At 40.9% G+C, this 19,080-nt stretch overlaps 1 protein-coding gene across 2 annotated transcripts in view; it reads left to right on the forward strand.

Annotated features, from left to right (window-relative positions):
- Window positions 1–3,906: 3,906 nt before the first annotated feature.
- Window positions 3,907–19,080, forward strand: part of FSTL5 (follistatin like 5) — a 1,189,778-nt gene continuing 1,174,604 nt past the window's right edge. The window contains exon 1 of one of the 2 annotated variants that reach the window (XM_073644479.1): window positions 3,907–4,332. The gene's annotated coding sequence lies outside the window, so the exon portion shown is untranslated. The remainder of the gene's footprint in view (window positions 4,333–19,080) is intronic. The other variant, XM_073644487.1, reaches the window with a different exon arrangement.

A 19,080-nucleotide genomic window follows, 5' to 3' on the forward strand; every position in this document is an offset into this window, starting at 1 on the left:
ATAGTAAATACCCCCCTAGCCATACCATAAATTATCCCCCAGCCATACAATAAAACACCCTCCATAGTAAATCACCATCAGTCATACAATAAATCACCCCCATACCATAAATCACCCCCCATTGTAAATCACCCCCCAGCCATACCATAAATCACCCCCCATAGTAAATCTCCCCCCAGCCATACCATAAATCACCCCCCATAGTAAATCTCCCCCCAGCAATACCGTAAATCTCCCCCATAGTAAATCTCCCCCCAGCCATGCAATAAATCACTCCCCAGCCATACCATAAATAACCCCCCATAGTAAATCATCCCCAGTCAAACAATAAATCACCCCCCAGACCATAAATCAACCCCCATAGTAAATCAACCCCCAGCCATACAATAAATCACCACCCATACCATAAATCACCCCCCATAGTAAATCACCCCCCAGCCATAGCATAAATCACCCCCCAGCCATAGCATAAATTACCCCCCCCATAGTAAATCATCCCCTTAGGAAATCACCTGCCCAGCCAAGGCATAAATCACCCCCCATAGTAAATCACCCCCCAACCATACAATAAATCATCCCCCCATAGGAAATTCACCCCACCCCATATTAAATCAACCCCCACAATGAATCTTCACCTCCTTTCCATCTTTGGTGTCTCAAACTCTGAAACACAGAGCACTTTCCACCAATGTGGGCCTCTGCAGCTGCAGCGCCGGCGAGTGACGTCAGCAGCGTGATCACATCACCTGATCACACCGCTGGCGTCGCTATGACCCTGAGGTCAGAGCTTCAACCCTGGGAGCCAGCCCGCTGCAGCTTCTCTGAGCTGGGTGTCAGTTTGACACCCTGCTCAGAGAACTGCCGACTCCCAGATCGCAGTTGACTTGGGAGACACATTGGACCGCCGCATAAGGCGGCCTGACTGTGACCGCTGCCAGCTGCGCCCGGGCCACATGCCCCGGCTGCACCCCCTTAGATATGCCTCTGATCCTGTGTATGGCATCAGTGTCACAGCGTAGGTGAGATATTTTATATTCAGCACTGGCATCCTGTGTATGGCATCAGTGGTACTGAGTAGGTAAGATAACTTATATTCAGAACTGGCATCCTGTGTATGGCATCAGTGGCACTGTGTAGGTGAGATAACTTATATTCAGCACTGGCATCCTTTGTTTGGCATCAGTGGCACTGGGTGAGATAACTTGTCCTATTCTGTAGTGGCCTCGTGAGTATGACATGAGTGGCACTGGGTAGGTGAGATAACTTGTAATATTCTGTAGTGGCCTCCTGTGTATAGCATCAGTGGCACTGGGTAGGAGAGATAACTTGTTCTATTCTGTAGTGGCATCCTGTGTATGGCATCAGTGGCACTGGGTGAGATAACTTGTCCTATTCTGTAGTGGCATCCTGTGTATGGCATCAGTGGCACTGGGTGAGATAACTTGTCCTATTCTGTAGTGACACCCTGTGCATGGCATCAGTGGCACTGAGTAGGATAACTTGTCCTATTCTGTAGTGGCATCCTCTGTATGGCATCAGTGGCACTGGGTGAGATAACTTGTCCTATTCTGTAGTGACACCCTGTGTATGGCATCAGTGGCACTGGGTAGGATAACTTGTCCTATTCTGCACTAGCATCCTGTGTATTGCATCTGTGGCACTGGGTGAGATAACTTGTCCTATTCTGTAGTGACACCCTGTGTATGGCATCAGTGGCACTGGGTAGGATAACTTGTCCTATTCTGTAGTGGCATCCCGAGTATGGCATCAGTGGCACTGGGTAAGATAACTTGTCCCATTCTGTAGTGGCCTCCTGTGTATGGCATCAGTGGCACTGGGTAGGATGAATTGTCCTATTCTGTAGTGGCCTCCTGTGGGCATCAGTGGCACTGGGTAAGATAACTTGTCCTATTCTGTACTGGCATCATGTGTATGGCATCAGTGGCACTGGGTAAGATAATTTGTCCAATTCTGTAGTGGCCTCCTGTGTATGGCATCAGTGGCAATGGGTGAGGTAATTTGTCCTGTTCTGTAGTGGCCTCTTGTGTATGGCATCAGTGGCACAGGGTAGGATGACTTGTCCTATTCTGTAGTGGCATCCTGTGTATGTCATCAGTGGCACTGGGTAAGATAACTTGTACTGTTCTGTAGTGGCCTCCTGTGCATGGCATCAGTGGCACTGGGTAGGATAACTATTGCTGTTCTGTAGTGGCCTCCTGTGTATGGCATCAATGGCACTGGGTGAGATAACTTGTCCTATTCTGTAGTGGCCTCCTGTGTATGGCATCAGTGGCACTGGGTGAGATAACTTGTCCTATTCTGTAGTGGCCTCCTGTGTACGGCATCAATGGCAATGGGTGAGATAACTTGTCCTATTCTGTAGTGGCCTCCTGTGTATGACCTCAGTGGCACTGGGTGAGATAACTTGTCCTATTCTGTAGTGGCCTCCTGTGTATGGCATCAGTGGCACTGGGTGAGATAACTTGTCCTGTTCTTTAGTGGCATCCTCTGTATGGCATCATTGGCACTGGGTGAGATAACTTGTCCTGTTCTGTAGTGGCATTCTGTGTATGGCATCAGTGGCACTGGGTAGGATAACTTGTCATGTTCTGTAGTGGCATCCTGTGTATGGCATCAGTGGCACTGGGTGAGATAACTTGTCCTGTTCTGTAGTGGCATCCTGTGTATGGCATCAGTGGCACTGAATAGGAAAACTTGGCCTGTTCTGTAGTGGCATCCTGTGTATGGCATCAGTGGCACTGGGTGAGATAACTTGTCCTATTCTGTAGTGGCCTCCTGTGTATGGCCTCAGTGGCACTGGGTGAGATAACTTGTCCTATTCTGTAGTGGCCTCCTGTGTATGGCATCAGTGGCACTGGGTGAGATAACTTGTCTTATTCTGTAGTGGCCTCCTGTGTATGGCATCAGTGGCACTGGGTAGGATAACTTGTCATGTTCTGTAGTGGCATCCTGTGTATGGCATCAGTGGCACTGGGTGAGATAACTTGTCCTGTTCTGTAGTGGCATCCTGTGTATGGCATTAGTGGCACTGGATAGGAAAACTTGTCCTGTTCTGTAGTGGCATCCTGTGTATGGCATCAGTGGCACTGGGTGAGATAACTTGTCCTATTCTGTAGTGGCCTCCTGTGTATGACCTCAGTGGCACTGGGTGAGATAACTTGTCCTATTCTGTAGTGGCCTCCTGTGTATGGCATCAGTGGCACTGGGTGAGATAACTTGTCCTGTTCTGTAGTGGCATCCTGTGTATGGCATCAGTGGCACTGTATAGGATAACTTGTCATGTTCTGTAGTGGCATCCTGTGTATGGCATCAGTGGCACTGGGTGAGATAACTTGTCCTGTTCTGTAGTGTCATCCTGTGTATGGCATCAGTGGCACTGGATAGGATAACTTGTCCTGTTCTGTAGTGGCATCCTGTGTATGGCATCAGTGGCACTGGGTAGGATAACTTGTCCTGTTCTGTAGTGGCATCCTGTGTATGGCATCAGTGGCACTGGATAGGATAACTTGTCCTGTTCTGTAGTGGCATCCTGTGTATGGCATCAGTGGCACTGGGTAGGATAACTTGTCATGTTCTGTAGTGGCATCCTTTGTGTGGCATCAGTGGCACTGGGTGAGATAACTTGTCCTGTTCTGTAGTGGCCTCCTGTGTATGGCATCAGTGGCACTGGGTGAGATAACTTGACCTGTTCTGTAGTGGCCTCCTGTGTATGGCATCAGTGGCAGTGGGTGAGATAACTTGTCTTGTTCTGTAGTGACACCCTGGGTAATGTAGTGAGTGGATAATGCAGCAGGTCCATTGCCGCTGTAGCTGAGAGTAGGGGCGTTCTGGGAGAGTGAGAGGGAAGATCAGCCACTACAATCAGGACAGTCTCCAGTCCCCTCGCTCTCCTCCCCCATTTGTCATTGTCTCGCAGTGCTGGCTGTCAGGGGCTTTCACACCAGCATGTAGAGGAGTGAAGGAGCAGATGGACTGACGTGGGCGCTGGGCGGGCGGTGCAGGGAGGCGTGCCGTGCTCCACCAGTGCTGTGCAGCCTCTGTCCACTCATGTGCTGGTGCTGAACTCTGCCCCGCGCTGCTGCATCTCCTGCCCTGCGCCGGGGGTCTCTGCTGCGAAGGAGCTCGCACTCATCCATCGCTTCTAGTCTCTGTGGATCTTACTCTGTCACTCTCTGCTCTGGATATCGCTGCTTGCACTTGTGCTGGAGGTTTTTGCCTATTACAGAAGTCTTGGGATTTCTTCGCAGTGTTTGTGGATTTCTTGGAATTACTCTAAAGCTCTGAACATTGAGAAGATTCCTCCCAGCGCAGGTAATGTCTTGTGTCTGCTCATGTCTTCCTTCATAAAGCTGTGTATCTGCAGGCTCAGACACGATAGGGAATGATTGACATGCTGGCAGAGCCATAGTAGTTAATGGCATAAATCAGGCTGGCATGGTGTTTGCCCTGTGCCCACAATGATGGCTCCAGGAGTCTTCACACTTCTTCTTCCTTGGTGCTTTGTGTTGTAACATCTGCAAACTTTCTGGAAGTGAAAAGTTTCTTCTGTTCAAAGAGAAAACATTGAGCAGAATGACTATGGATTAGAGGCATAAGCCTGGGCTTGTGGAGCTGTGCTGGCCAGAGCTGGGGATACTCCCTGGAGTTACATCGATTGTGGAGTTTGATCTGAGACTAGATAATGCATTAGGTTTACCTGCAGTCCTATGTAAAAAACAACATGTATAAAATATTTAATATCACCATGTATTATTCTAACAGCAGATCTACTGCTACATAAATAATTCCATCCAGCCACAATCCGGTTTGTATTAGCAGATCTAGGAGACAAGCTGGTTGAATGGAGAAGCAAGGGATGCAAAGAACTGAGTTTAACTAATGGGAATATTAACTGTTATATACTGTTTGTATGTACTGTACCTTTAAAAAATGACTGTAAGCAACATAGTATGGGTGAGGGTATGGAAAATGTGGCCTGATAATATCGATTATACACGTATATGGTTCGGTCGTGATTTACTATTGTGTGCATTGCATTTGTGTTCACTTGAGGATTCATGACAGTAATGTGCAGTGGGAACATCTTTATAAAATTACTTGTAATTACATCTTTTTATAAAATTACATGTAGAACTATACCAAACAGTGCATCATTTTCTGGTCTACAAATAATCCCTCCCTTAAAAAAAAAAAAAAAAAAAAAAAAAAAAAAGAGTATGATTTCCACCCATCCCCAGAAACAGCGCCACTCTTGTCAATAGACTGGGTCTGGTACTGCAGATTTTCTCCAAGTGAGTGGGAAAGTCCTGACACCAGGCACAGCCCATTGATTGAGTGGCACTGATCAAGGCTAAAGCAAATATATATATTTTTCTAATCCAATACAACCATTTATTTAATAACACATTATTTGGCATTGTAAATCATTATAGATCACCATTAATATGGGCATTCTGTTCGCCTACATTTACCCTATGATGCTTTGATTGCAGAGACCCCTACTTACTACATATCGTCAAGAAAGGCGAATCCCAGTAGATAGGAGATCGGGGTGGTCACATGTGTAGAACATAAATAATGCTTCAAAGTGTCAAGATTCCCAAATGTTACCATTACTTCTAGCAGGAATGTGTGATTGATAAATGGCCATTGCCTAGAATATATGATGAATTGTGATGGGAGATAAGGGAATGGTTGATTATGGCTAGGTTGTCAAACACCAGTGCTACTGAAATTATATCTGTCGTCCCTTTTTCAATGGGTTGTATAACTGATCTGTAAGCATTTGGCCGGGGTGGAAGATTTGCACTAATCACATTGATCTAGCAGAATACCATGCAGCAGACATGACAAACTCATTTGTAAAGTGAACTACAAGTGAAGGCTAGCAATGAAAATCCCAGCTCTTTTCCGGACTTTATGTATAGCTTCTTTTCTAAAAAAAAACAAACAAACAATGCCGGAACAAACATGTACTTATAAAGTACAGCAAATACAGTATATAGTATTGTTACCTACATAGACTGTACTCAATGCCATGATGCCAGCTGGAGTGTATTACACACATACAAGTGTTGTTGTGTTATCTATAGATACATTTGCAGGTGACAAAGCACTTAAACTAATAATAATTGAATAGATTTGCCCGGGATTGGCAGCTCTAACTATCACTATTGTGCTGCGCTAAATGAATGTCACACAGAAATGACAGCTAGTCTATATTTTAGAGAGAGTTGGCTTTTATTTTACTGCCTTCCCGCACAATACACCTGCCTTCTGTTCTCTATTAAATCATGCTCCATTGTGTTCCAAGTAACAATATCCTTATTCAGTCTTGTACTCTGCCTTTCACATACTTAATATGGATCTAAGGTAACGCGTGTAAGATGATATACAGCACATGTAAGATGTGATACACCGCTGTCGGCTTTTCCTTGCTGGTTGCAGACTTATATCGTTGAGTTCTTAGCAAATGTGAAGGTTTCTAAAGTGCACACAGAGAACAGCTAGTCATCTAAATGCTTATGTACTGCATGTGCTCAGAAGACATCCTTATATATAGGATTGTGGTGTTCAGCTCCGAGGATAGATACAAGCACTTAATATTAGAGCTAACAGCTATCGCTGTTCACATGAGAGACAAATAAAAAGGCAGATGGCGAGAGGAAGAGATCAGATGTTTGCATAAATGTGCTGAGAAGAGAGGTCACACCGCATGGGGCAAAAGTCAAGGGAAGGAAGCAGAAAAGACGCATTGAAACCTGTGGCTAGAAACCATAAATCCCATTCTCTCCTTCCCTCACATCCATACTGCAGTTTATTACTGTGCTGGCAGGATCATAATGCTCACTATTGTGTATGTAAAGCAAATATACAGACATTGTGTGAAGTATGAGATGCAACTGGTGTAATTACAGGATAATTAACTTCGGGGATGGCAAGTTGTTAGAGGAGGAGCAGGTGTCCGGTATAATGCTGTCCCAGTGGTCTTGTTCCTGCACAGAAAGCTACATAAGCTGCACACAAACCTTGTGCTGGTGCCTGCGACGAGATGCTTTCTCTACCCAATCTCTTCCTTGCAACATAAATTGGAGGTTGATCAACCCAACTTTGTCTACTTTCTGTACCGCATCCATTGGAAGTACACTTTCTGTCTTTTTAGGAGTCACCTTTTTCTGTGCAAATAAAAGTTGTTGAGTTGAGTCATCCTTTATCGAGTATGGTAGTCGGCAAAATATTTTGCTCATAAATTGTCTCAGCGTTTTCATAGTTGCATCCCATTAAGTTCCAGCTGTTATAAAGAGATATTTTAATGATCATATATATAGTAGCAACTATAAAAGGTTTGTCCCAAAATCGTTTTACAGGGGTGAAGTGGTTCACAGATAATCAAATTTTTTTTCCAGATAGTCTCTTTTTCTTGTAGTCTATCTTATTTCTGATAGTCTCTTTTTCTCTTAGTCTCTATTTTTTCTGATAGTCTCTTTTTCTGGTAGTACCTATTTTTTCTGACAGTCTCTTTTTCTGTTAGTCTCTCTTTTTTCTGGTAATCTCTCTTTTTTCTGGTAGGCTCTATTTTTTCTGGTAGTCTCTTTTTTCTGATAGTCTCTTTTTCTGGTAGTCTCTCATTTTTCTGGTCATCTCTCTTTTTTTCTGGTAGTCTCTTTTTTGACACTTAAGGCTAGCAGCAACATCTCACTGCTAGTCTGAACTGTGAGTGCCCTGATGCTCTTGTGTAAGGCAGCCTTGTTTGTTTCTGCAGCATTGAAAGCGCTGGGATTGTGTAACCTGCTGTGGTATATTATTTATTTTATTATGTTTTTCTTACATAGCGCCATCATATTCTGCAGTACTTTACAGACAACATCAATGCTGTCCTCATTGTGGCTCACAATCTACATTCGCTATCAGTATGTCTTTGGAGTGTGGGAGGAAACCAGAGAACCTGGAGGAAACCCACACAAACACGGGGAGAACATACAAACTCCTTGCAGATGTTGTCCTTGGTGGGATTTGAACCCAGTGCACTAGTGCTGCAAGTACAAAACACTGAACCACCGTGTTGCCCACGCGTGGTTGTCCGGGTCCCCCTATAACAAATGCACTATGTTGTAAAAGACCTCATTAGAACTCAGCAGCTCATGGTCCCTGATGTTGGTAGGTATCGAGGAAGAGCACCCTAAAAGGCCTTACAAAGTCCAGGCAGTTCATGGACACAAAGGCAAAGTGTGTAGAACTGCTCTTGGACTGCTACCCAGAAAAAACAATCTGTAGAAATGAATATGCAGAAGAGAGGTGGCTGGGATCTAGTACTCCCGAGATCCTGCTCTGCCTAAGCATCAAAGTGTCATGTTTGGCCACCTCTCTAAGACAGCAGTAGCCAGTCAGTTTGGCAACAAGCTGTGAACAATAAAAGACTAAAAAGTGGACAGCAGGAGATTGGAGCAACATAGAAGCATTTAATTGCAAATTTACCTACTTTAACACTGTCTTACTGACCATCCATATTTTATAACATGGGAATAATATTTAAAGAATCATCCAAAATTTATAAAAAGACTGGTTGGAAAGCAGAGGATGTTATTAAATAGTAAATCAAATTATTCTCACCCTGAAAATCGCTCACCACTTTAGCGCCACCAGTCCTTTGGCCTAAACAATCTTGGTTAACTGTTTCTCAGTGATTATGTTCCAACTACCTGTAGGTGACAAGAGCACTGGCGGATAGACCAGTGAGTGTACATTATTTATCAACAAAAAAGGAAGGAGGCATGAAAGGAGACCAATATAAGGAGTATACAGTGCAGACCAAAAGTTTGGACACACCTTCTCATTTAAAGATTTTTCTGTATTTTCATGACTATGAAAATTGTACATTCACACTGAAGGCATCAAAACTATGAATTAACACATGTGGAATTATATACTTAACAAAAAAGTGTGAAACAGCTGAAAATATGTCTTATATTCTAGGTTCTTCAGAGTAGCCAACTTTTGCTTTGATGACTGTTTTGCACACTCTTGGCATTCTCTTGATGAGCTTCAGTTGTTTCACACTTTTTTGTTAAGTATATAATTCCACATGTGTTAATTCATAGTTTTGATGCCTTCAGTGTGAATGTACAATTTTCATAGTCATGAAAATACAGAAAAATCTTTAAATGAGAAGGCGTGTCCAAACTTTTGGTCTGTACTGTATAATGGCAGTAAAATCAAATTTTTATTGGAAAAATATATACAGTTGTGCTCAAAAGTTTACACACCCCTGCAGAAATTTTGCTTTCTTGGCCTTGTTTCAGAGAATATGAAAGATAACAAAAAAACTTTTTCTCCACCCATGGTTATTGATTGGGTGAAGCCATTTATTGTCAAACTACTGTGTTTTCTCTTTTTAAATCGCTAGTGCCACCCATTGGAAGTAGCAATCCTACAAGTCATTATTGACCCTTTAGCGAGCCTTGCAATATGACTTAGGATAAAAGCCAAATCAGAATTTCAATTTGGAGACACTGTGTTTTGGGCTATTGCGCCTCATCAGTGCAAAGTATGAGATCTCATTTGGCTGGGTGAAAGGCTCCGGACTGAGGTCTAAAGGGTAATGTTTCTCCTTGTGGAGAGTGACATGCCAGGTCTGGCACGCCAGTATGATGAAAACGCCTTGCACGCTCCTCTGGGAAATTAAATATGCAAATTGTGAAGGGTACACACTAAAATAAATCCAGCACATTATAGATGTCACAACCGTATATACTACAGGGCAAAATGCAAGTCATCAGATAACAAATATTAAATCCATAGTCCCATATAATCCATATTTTTTCTCAAAGAGTAAAGCATGGATAAATCATTAGGGTACTTACATGTAGTTTCACTGGTATCTGTGTGTCCTTTCCCACTTAACGCGCTTTTTGGCCTTTTTTCGTCAGGGTGCGTGTGGTGGAACAGGAGGGTTTGAACTATTAAGACGTAAGTAGAAGAGTAACAAAGACTGAACGTCATATGGACCAGATGCGCAAATTGGGTTAATTTGACTGGAGGTGACATTTAGTGTATTTGTTGCATGCATCCTTCTTGTCGTTCACCGAAATAATGGTCTTTCGGTACCTGGACAATGTAACACAAGTACAGCATCACCGCATGTTTGCAAGTGCCATAAAGTGCTGTATACAGTAACTGCAAGGCCAGGGGGAGCCGGAGCGACGTATGTGCACAATGCAGCATATTATCTATGGGAAGTAAAGTGTGAAGGTACTGTAATTGATTATAAGCTTGAATAAAAATACAAGTGAAAAATAAACTGACTACGATAATTAATTATATTATCTTTGAATAGTAGCAAACTATGACCAGCGTCTGCATACACAATTAATTATATGACCATGGGAATAGAGTAAGGCAAAAGGTAAGTGTAAGGACATACAGTGAATGTCATGAATGGTAAAAACTGACTATAGAAAATACAGTTTTAGTTAGTGGAACCTAACACTGGAAGATACGTTTCCTTATAGCTGGGGATAGATTAACTGGTGAATAGCATAACATGATCCATGCATATACAGTACAGACCAAAAGTTTGGACACACCTCATTTAAAGATTTTTCTGTATTTTCATGACTATGAAAAATGTACATTCACACTGAAGGCATCAAAACTATGAATTAACACATGTGAAATTATATACTTAACAAAAAAGTGTGAAACAACTGAAAATATGTCTTATATTCTAGGTTCTTCAAAGTAGCCACCTTTTGCTTTGATGACTGCTTTGCACACTCTTGGCATTCTCTTGATGAGCTTCAAGAGGTAGTCACACTATATAATTCCACATGTGTTAATCCATAGTTTTGATGCCTTCAGTGTTAATGTACAATTTTCATAGTCATGAAAATACAGAAAAATCTTTAAATGAGAAGGTGGGTCTAAACTTTTGGTCTGTACTGTATAACAATATATGAATGGTTCCATCATGGAGTAAATTTGGATATATATAAAAGACTGAATATGTAGTGTGTGAGTGAACCTATGTGTCAGTGAACGGTGAATAATCTGTGAAGCTGTTGGGTTCAAAAGGATTATGAACCCAAATAAATATAAAGTGCATGAACATGAATTTGAGACTCTGAGATTAGGGATTTAGAAAAACAAAATCCACACGGATCTCAAGATTATAGCATCATATAGCATAGTGGAAAATATAAAATGACAAAGTGCATGGGCAAATTCTTAAAGAGAACCTGTCAGCACGATTATGTAATGTACAGTAAAGCCATGGCTGTAATTACGCTGTAATACTGATTAAATTAATACCTTTGGTGAAGAAAAACACTTTGTAGTTCTTCTGTAATCATCATTTTCAGTTTTCAGCTAATTAGATTTTAGTGCACAGAGGCCGGACTGTGCACTGGGTCTTCACCCTGTTTGTGATTCCCCGGCCCCTCCGCATGCCTCCAGGTTTTTATTGACGGGTCACTGATTTTTTCAATGACCTATTTCCTTTGTTTGAAGTCTCTTCAAACAGTGGAGGCAGGCAGAGGAGTGGGTAAATGACAGAAAGGGAGGAGAAGACCCAGTGCATAGTCCGGCCCCTGTGCACCGAAATCTAACTAGCAGAAAACTACAAATGGTGATTAAAGAAGAACAACAAAGCGGATTTCTTCACCAAAAGTATCAATGTAATCAGTATTACAGCCCAATTACAGTCATGTCTGTTCATTACAAAATTGTACTGACTGTTTCTCTTTAAGAAATTGTCATACAGTTTCACTGTGTGGCCGAATGGTAGATATGTGTCACAGCCACTGCTCCACTCTAAGCAATATTGAATGTTGCACTCCTGTAGATAAGTATGGAGGTCTCTGCCAGTTGGATCTCAAGGTCGCAAAGATAAAAACAAAAAATGTTAGACATAATAAAAATATTTACCAGATAAAAGGTAAATATTAGCAAAGACTAAAACAAAAACAACATCCCCACATCACTTAATATCAAATTGCATCATAAAAAGAGCCCCAAACCAAAGTTTTCATTAAAGGGGTTGTCTACTACTAGGAAAACCCTTTCTAGATCTGAATGGTTGCCCCCGTGAAAATAAAAACACTTATACTCATCTCCCGTGCAGGCGCCTTTCCAGCGGTGTCGGCACTCGCGTTCCCAGGGCTCTCGTGTGATTATGACACATGAGCTCTGCTCCCAATCAGTGCTGGCGTCACTTTCCTCGCCTTCGGACGTATTATTATCAAGAGGAGTTGAGCAGTCAACTGCAGCTCTCACTCCCTCTCGATTACATATACGTCCGAAGGCGAGGAAAGTGATGCTAGTGCTGATTGGGAGCAGAGCTCATGTGTCATCACAAGCCCACTAGAGCCCTTGGAATGTGAGTGCCGACACCGCTGGAACGGCGCCAGTACGGGAGATGAGTATAAGTGTTTTTATTTTCATGGGGGCAAACATTCAGATCCAGAAGGGGTTGTCCTAGTTGTGGACAACCCCTTTAAGGCCCATAGGTGTGACTGTACCCAATGGATAGATCCATCTACTTTCCAACTGTGCTTGAACTTTGCCCATATTGCCCCCTCTAGGCCCCATAGATACCTGATCTGTGCCTCTTATGGTAACTAGTCTGGAAGGAATTAGATTGATGGAAATGTTTGAAATGCTTTGGCAGAGTCTTAAGGTGCACTTCATCTGTTGCAGCTTTAGTTTTTTCTAGATCTCTTACGTGTTTCCTTGTGCATATTTTTAATTCCCGAGTTGTGAGACCCATATATACTTTGCCACGGGGAGGAGGAGCATGATAGATATGGTTTGATATGGTATCTCCTGGTACCATCCTTATTTCTGTTACTCTTTGCTCTTAGTCAAATTAAAACATGGCTAACAATGACCCCATGAGTAAAAACCTTTATTATTCATGAAAGTCCTCCTGTCTTTCAAACTACTGTATTTGTCTACTTACGCCTTGTTTGGTCAAACCTTCGCCTTTTCCATGATGCCCCCTGACAAACAAAGGATGAAATGCTCATTGGGGCAGAAGGGGCACACTGATACCAACAAAAATAAACATGTAAGCACCTTAATTATTTATACGTGCTTTAATCTTTGGGCAAAAGTCTGAATTACATGAGACTATGGATTTAGTACTTTTCATCTTGTAACTTGCATTGTACCCTATAGTATATACTGGTGTGACACCTATAATGTGTTGGGTTGACCTTAGTGTGTACCCCTGTCATTTATGGTAGCATCTTGCTATGACTATCTGTTTTGATTGTTGTGTATATACTTTTATATACTATATAATATTCCAATAAAATTTGATTTTACAGACATTATATACTCCTTCTTTCATGCCCCCTTCCTTTTTTGTACTGTTGATATTTCATTGGAGTTTTGGCCCTTTTAATTATTCAGTGTATCTGAGTTGAGATCTTAAACCCTTGTATTATTCAGCGATTTTATCACATCACCTGCTCTCTGACCATTATTTAAATGCATTTAATAACCCCTTTATAGTAAATTAAAATACAATACAGAAAACAGTGAGGTTTAGCAGAATTTCTTTCTAGCATCACAGTTGAGTAATTCCCCATTCCCCTAGGTGCTATTTGCCATTTCTGTATACACTAATGACAGGAAGCATTAGGAATATACGGTACTTCTGTTCGAACAAGCACCAGAGCATTTGACCCTTTGCAGCCAAGGGCAAAAGAAAATCATTTATTCAATAAATTGCAAAGCCATGAGATGAAACGAGGGAAAGCAACAGCAGAGAGAATAACTCTTTCTGTCTGAAACTGGTACTTGAACTGTTGCCCATACCATGCATTTAACACTTTAACACTTGGTCAAAATGCCTTGAATTTTCCAGCGTGAATTCCATATCTCAAATGAATGGTAATTATTAGGGCAAGTGGATGGAGTTCTGAAAACCCAAATCACATATATCAGTCAAAAATCTGAGTGAAACCGTCAATGCAGCACAATGGGCAGAAATGTGTCTTTAAAGCACCACTCCAGTGTCTTCTTTTTCCAGTGTTGGAGTGGTGCATCTAATCTAAGGTTCCTGCCCCCTAACCCTCCAGTGTCTTCACCTTTTTTTAGCTCTACTCCGGTCCCGTGGCGGTATCTTGTTACCGCAACTACTGAATGGCCAGAAGTCAGACGTTACGACATAAGCTCTCAATGCAAGTCTTTGAGAGACAGAATGAGGCCAGAACAAGGCTCTCATAGACTTGTATTGAGTTGCTACCTCCTGCAAACACTGGAGCAATCTGGCAGGTTACAAACATCTGGAGACTGACAGAGCGGGGGCGGGAGAAGGGAAAGAGGTGAGTATAAAAGTAGGGTCAGGGACCTTAGATTAGAAGCACCACTCCAGCTCTGCAATAAAAAAATGCCAGAGTGGTTCTTTAACAATTAGTACTGTGTCACTGTAGTCTCAGGTATATTTGTTGTCATACCTTAGGACATCATATCCCACAGCACTTTACAGACATTATCATCGCTGTCCCCATTGGGGCTCACAATCTACATTCCCTATCAGTATGTCTTTGGAGTGTGGGAGGAAACCGGAGAACGCGGAGGAAACCCACACAAACACGGGGATAACATACAAACTTCTTGAAGATGTTGTCCTTGCTGGGATTTGAACCCAGGACCTCAACCGTACTAACTACTGAGTGACTTTGATGCCCATACTATGGGCAAGGACAAAAACTACAAGGAGTTTGAATGTTCTCCCTTTGTTTGTGTTGGTCTCCTCCAGGTTCTCTGTTTTTCTTTCTATACTTTAAAAGCAACCTGATAGAGAAACGGTTCCTATGAAATAGTTTCAAGTGTGCCTTTGTCTGAGTCAGGGGAAATGTAATTGTAAGCCCCTTGAAGGACCGATATAGATTTTAATAGTTACAAATCTCTGCACAGTGCTGCGGAATATATTAGCTCTTTATAAGCAACATAAATATTTAAATAGGGACAAGAGATGGGGACTGATTTCTTTATAGAAAGATTGCTGTCACAAAGCCCTCCCTCATTAGGCACTTAGGATTTTTTCAAGTACGGCTCTGACCCTGCTTTTTCCATATCCCACTGCCCGAGCATCACCCTTTAATTTCTGGGTATATATTTTGCTGTTGGCACATACTATGTACTTGTATGAAATAATGTAATGTGGTGCGATGAGGTGCCGCTGCTATTGAGATAACTCCTCGTTCCTCTTCAATGTTTCATAACTAAAAAGATATGAAATAAAAAACATTCCTATTGTCCTCCACACATTTGTGATTAGTCTTCTGCTAGTTATTATGCTCTATGATCATTTTCCTTTAAAAATATATCAGATATTTTATTAATTCTCTGCTGAATCTATTATAAAAAGCTGTAAAAAAATGTCTTCAAGGCCAAAATATAATTCCTCCATAACCAATATACTGCTTCCAGTACTAACAGATCACTGAACTACTTTCTTGTAATAAACAAAACTTTTAAATACCAAGTCTGCCATTTATTTTTTAACTTCGGATAAACATTTGAGAAAATACTTGGCTCTTTTACTGCACCATCCTTTATTAACTTGTGCACTACCATGCAAATTACTTTAGAGGGGTAGTTACATAAGATAACCACTTTACATATGCTATATTACAAAATGTAGTCATGAAAGAGGGAATGCCACACACAAGAGCCCTCTATTAACATATTGCACCCCTCTAGTCCTGCGTTGAGTGCCGGTGCATGGAGCTGGCTCAAAAGCTGAGCTGGCTCCAAACAGGACAGGTGCCAGCTGCGATATACAGCTGGCGCTTCCTTTGACAACAGTGACCTGAGCTAGTTCCAGTCACTGCCATATAATCATAGAGATGCATTTGTAAATCTCTGATAGCAGCATATGTATTGTTTGCAATCTGTGTGCACCCCTCATCAGCACCCCCTGACAGTCCTTAGTGATGCAATTGAAGATTGCAGTTGGTTTACCATAGCAGTGAAAGGAAGGCCCTGGCCATTGTCATTTTAGACTCCCATGAAGCCCAGCTTGAAGAATTGCTTTACAAGTAATCAAACTATATCATGTTCAAGTTCTTTAAAGGGGATCTGTCAGTAGGATCACCCCTCCTAAGCTGTCTGCATGGGCATGTAGATCATAGAAAGCTGAATAAAATGATCCCTTGATATCTGTGATGTAATGTCTTATCCCTGAGAAATCCACATTTTTCTTATATGTAAATGAGCTGTTAAGATCTATGCGATGGACGCAGATCTCCCTGAAAATCGGACTCAGAGATAATTTTACATTGGGGCATTACTATTGTAATATTTAATGACTGACAGTCCGCTCTCATGATATACATGTCTCACAATGGTAGCGCCCCTTTTCATTTAAAACACGCTTTGGAGACAGATGCTTCGGGAAGATCAGTGTCCGGCCCATAGATCTTAAAAGCTCATTTACATATGAAGAAAATGTGGATTTCTCAGGAATAAGACATAGGATTTCAGCTATGCAGGTATCATTTTATTCAACCTTCTATGACCTACATGCTCATGTAGATGGCTTATGAGGTTTATTCTTACTGATAGATTCCCTTTAAGGCCTCCTTCAGATGTGCATTAATCAAGTATGATTTTTATGTATGATTTTCATGGATAGAATACTCATTAAAGTATATGGTTCTACAGCATTTACATAAATCACAGAAAAAAATCATGGAAATAAGTCAGTTTTTGACATATCATGGATCAAAATTACCCAAATCAGTCTATGAATCTGTGAAAATCGCACCAGAACAAGGAAGGCATCAGTTTACAATCTGATTGCTTTCCACAATTAACATTGTAATGGATCGGAGAAACTTTTTTTTTTTTCATGCGTGAAAAATCACTGATGAAACACAGATGATAAAAACGAATGCTGATTGAACTGGGATCCAAAAATAATATAAAACACTTTCAAAACATCATAAATATGATATCAATAAAACCGACAACTCACCACACAAAAAACAAGCCCTTAAACAACTCCATCAATGAAAAATATAATAGTTACAGGTTTCCGAATATGGCGACACAAACCATATTTTTTTTACAAAGTTCTGAATTTTTTTTAACCACTAACATAAAAAAACTATACAACTTTGGTATCACCATAACCATACTGACCTGAAAAATCATGTTGTCATGCATTGTTTGGTAAAATGGTATACAATCTATATTAAACAGTTTTTGTAACAGTAGTTATTTTTTTTGTTAAACCGTCGTTATTTTACATTTGACATGTTTTTTTTCCCAAAACAAGGTGTTCCTATGGCACAGTTTTCACTCTCATTAGCAAATATTGTAACTTCTACAGTATCAAAACATTTTTCACAGCTATGTGTTGAGAAATTCATTTACATTGGAAAAGTGTATTGATCAAAGAAGATGATTGTTTTAGGAAACTATTTAATAGAGAATCCCTATAGCTTTCTACATTGGGAATAAGAATCCCTAAATCACTTTTTTTCATCCCCTGCTTCCGTTTCTTCAAGAGCTATCATTTATTTTGTTTGGCATCACATGAGGGCTTGTTTTTTAGCAAGATGAGTTATTGTTTTGACCATGAATAGACCATCACAAGTGAACATCACACAAGTCCTACTCTTGGGATTATGGTGTGGAGTGGCATAATGTACGGTAGCCTGACCCCTCTTCTTTTCATTCCAGGTACACTATCAACTTGTCATTACATTTGATTGTGGAACCAGTGGTACGGCCATTTCCCCTAAGTGTCCCGAGAGTCAATTTTCAACATGATAACACCAGGCCACCTGTTGTTTGTGCTGCTCCCATTGCTGGGATGTCATTGTTCAGTAATTGCAGAGGGGTCTGCCAGCAGAGGATTTTGATGATTAGTGTAGGTATGTGCACTCATCTTGGCAGGACATTTCTCAGAAAACCATTAATAACCTCTTTGATAGCATGACATGGTGTGTAAGTGCGGGGATTTCTGCTCATGACGCTCATACACGCTCATACTAAATACATCAAGAGGTTTTCAAGATTTTGTTACCATGTTCTCATCATTTGCGTATTATTAACATGTCTATCAATTCTGTGATTTTCATAACTTCACAAATTTTCCATCTTGGCATTGCGTTTTCAATGTGGTGGAGTGTATGTATAGTTGCTGTGTATCTTATAGATGTAAGAAAATAAACCGCTTTTTTCATATATTATTTGTATCCGACCATTGCAGCTTTTGGCTTTTGTCAGTGTAGATTATGCATTAGACCATAGCTCTTATTCAGCTTCTGTATGTATTTCCTCTAGGCCACTATTGTAACGCTAATATCTTGTGATGGATATGCTTTCTTTTCTTACTTTCATGTTTGTACTCAAATATTATTTTTGACAACAACAGCAGTAATTATTAGAATGTTTGTTTAGATTTAGTTATTGATGTTGCTTTGCTCTTGAGTTCAGGGGAGACACTGCATTGTTTGTGCAATGTTTTTAAAGGTATCAGCAAAAAAAGAGTTCCCTCCTTTTACTGTATTTTACTTACTCATTATACTTTTTTAAGATAATCCTGTGATTACACTGTGCCAGCAATGATGGACTTTTAGGGCCATTTTAAACAGTTGCTATTCTGGATAAAATAATTTGGGTCTCTGATGATTCTTTTTCCATTTTCACAAAACAAAAAGAATAAAAAATGTATGTTTTTGTAGTTCAGCACATCGTTGTAGCCAGGCATAGAAACTAACTAATATACAGTGGGTACGGAAAGTATTCAGACCCTTTTAAATTTTTCACTCTTTGTTTCATTGCAGCCGTTTGGTAAATTCTAAAAAGTTCATTTTTTTCTCATTAAAGTACACTCTGCACCCCATTTTGACTGAAACAAAAACAGAAATGTAGAGGTTTTTGCTAATTTATTAAAAAAGAAAAACTGGAATATCACATGGTCATAAGTATTCAGACCCTTTGCTCAGACACTCATATTTAAATCACATGCTGTCCATTTCCTTGTGATCCTCCTTGAGATGGGTCAACTCCTTCATTGGAGTCTAGCTGTGTTTAATT

Source organism: Phyllobates terribilis, unplaced genomic scaffold, assembly GCF_046119375.1.
Source record: "Phyllobates terribilis strain yellow unplaced genomic scaffold, ASM4611937v1 Scaffold_1__5_contigs__length_1240528914, whole genome shotgun sequence".
Classification (NCBI taxonomy): Eukaryota; Metazoa; Chordata; class Amphibia; order Anura; family Dendrobatidae; genus Phyllobates; species Phyllobates terribilis.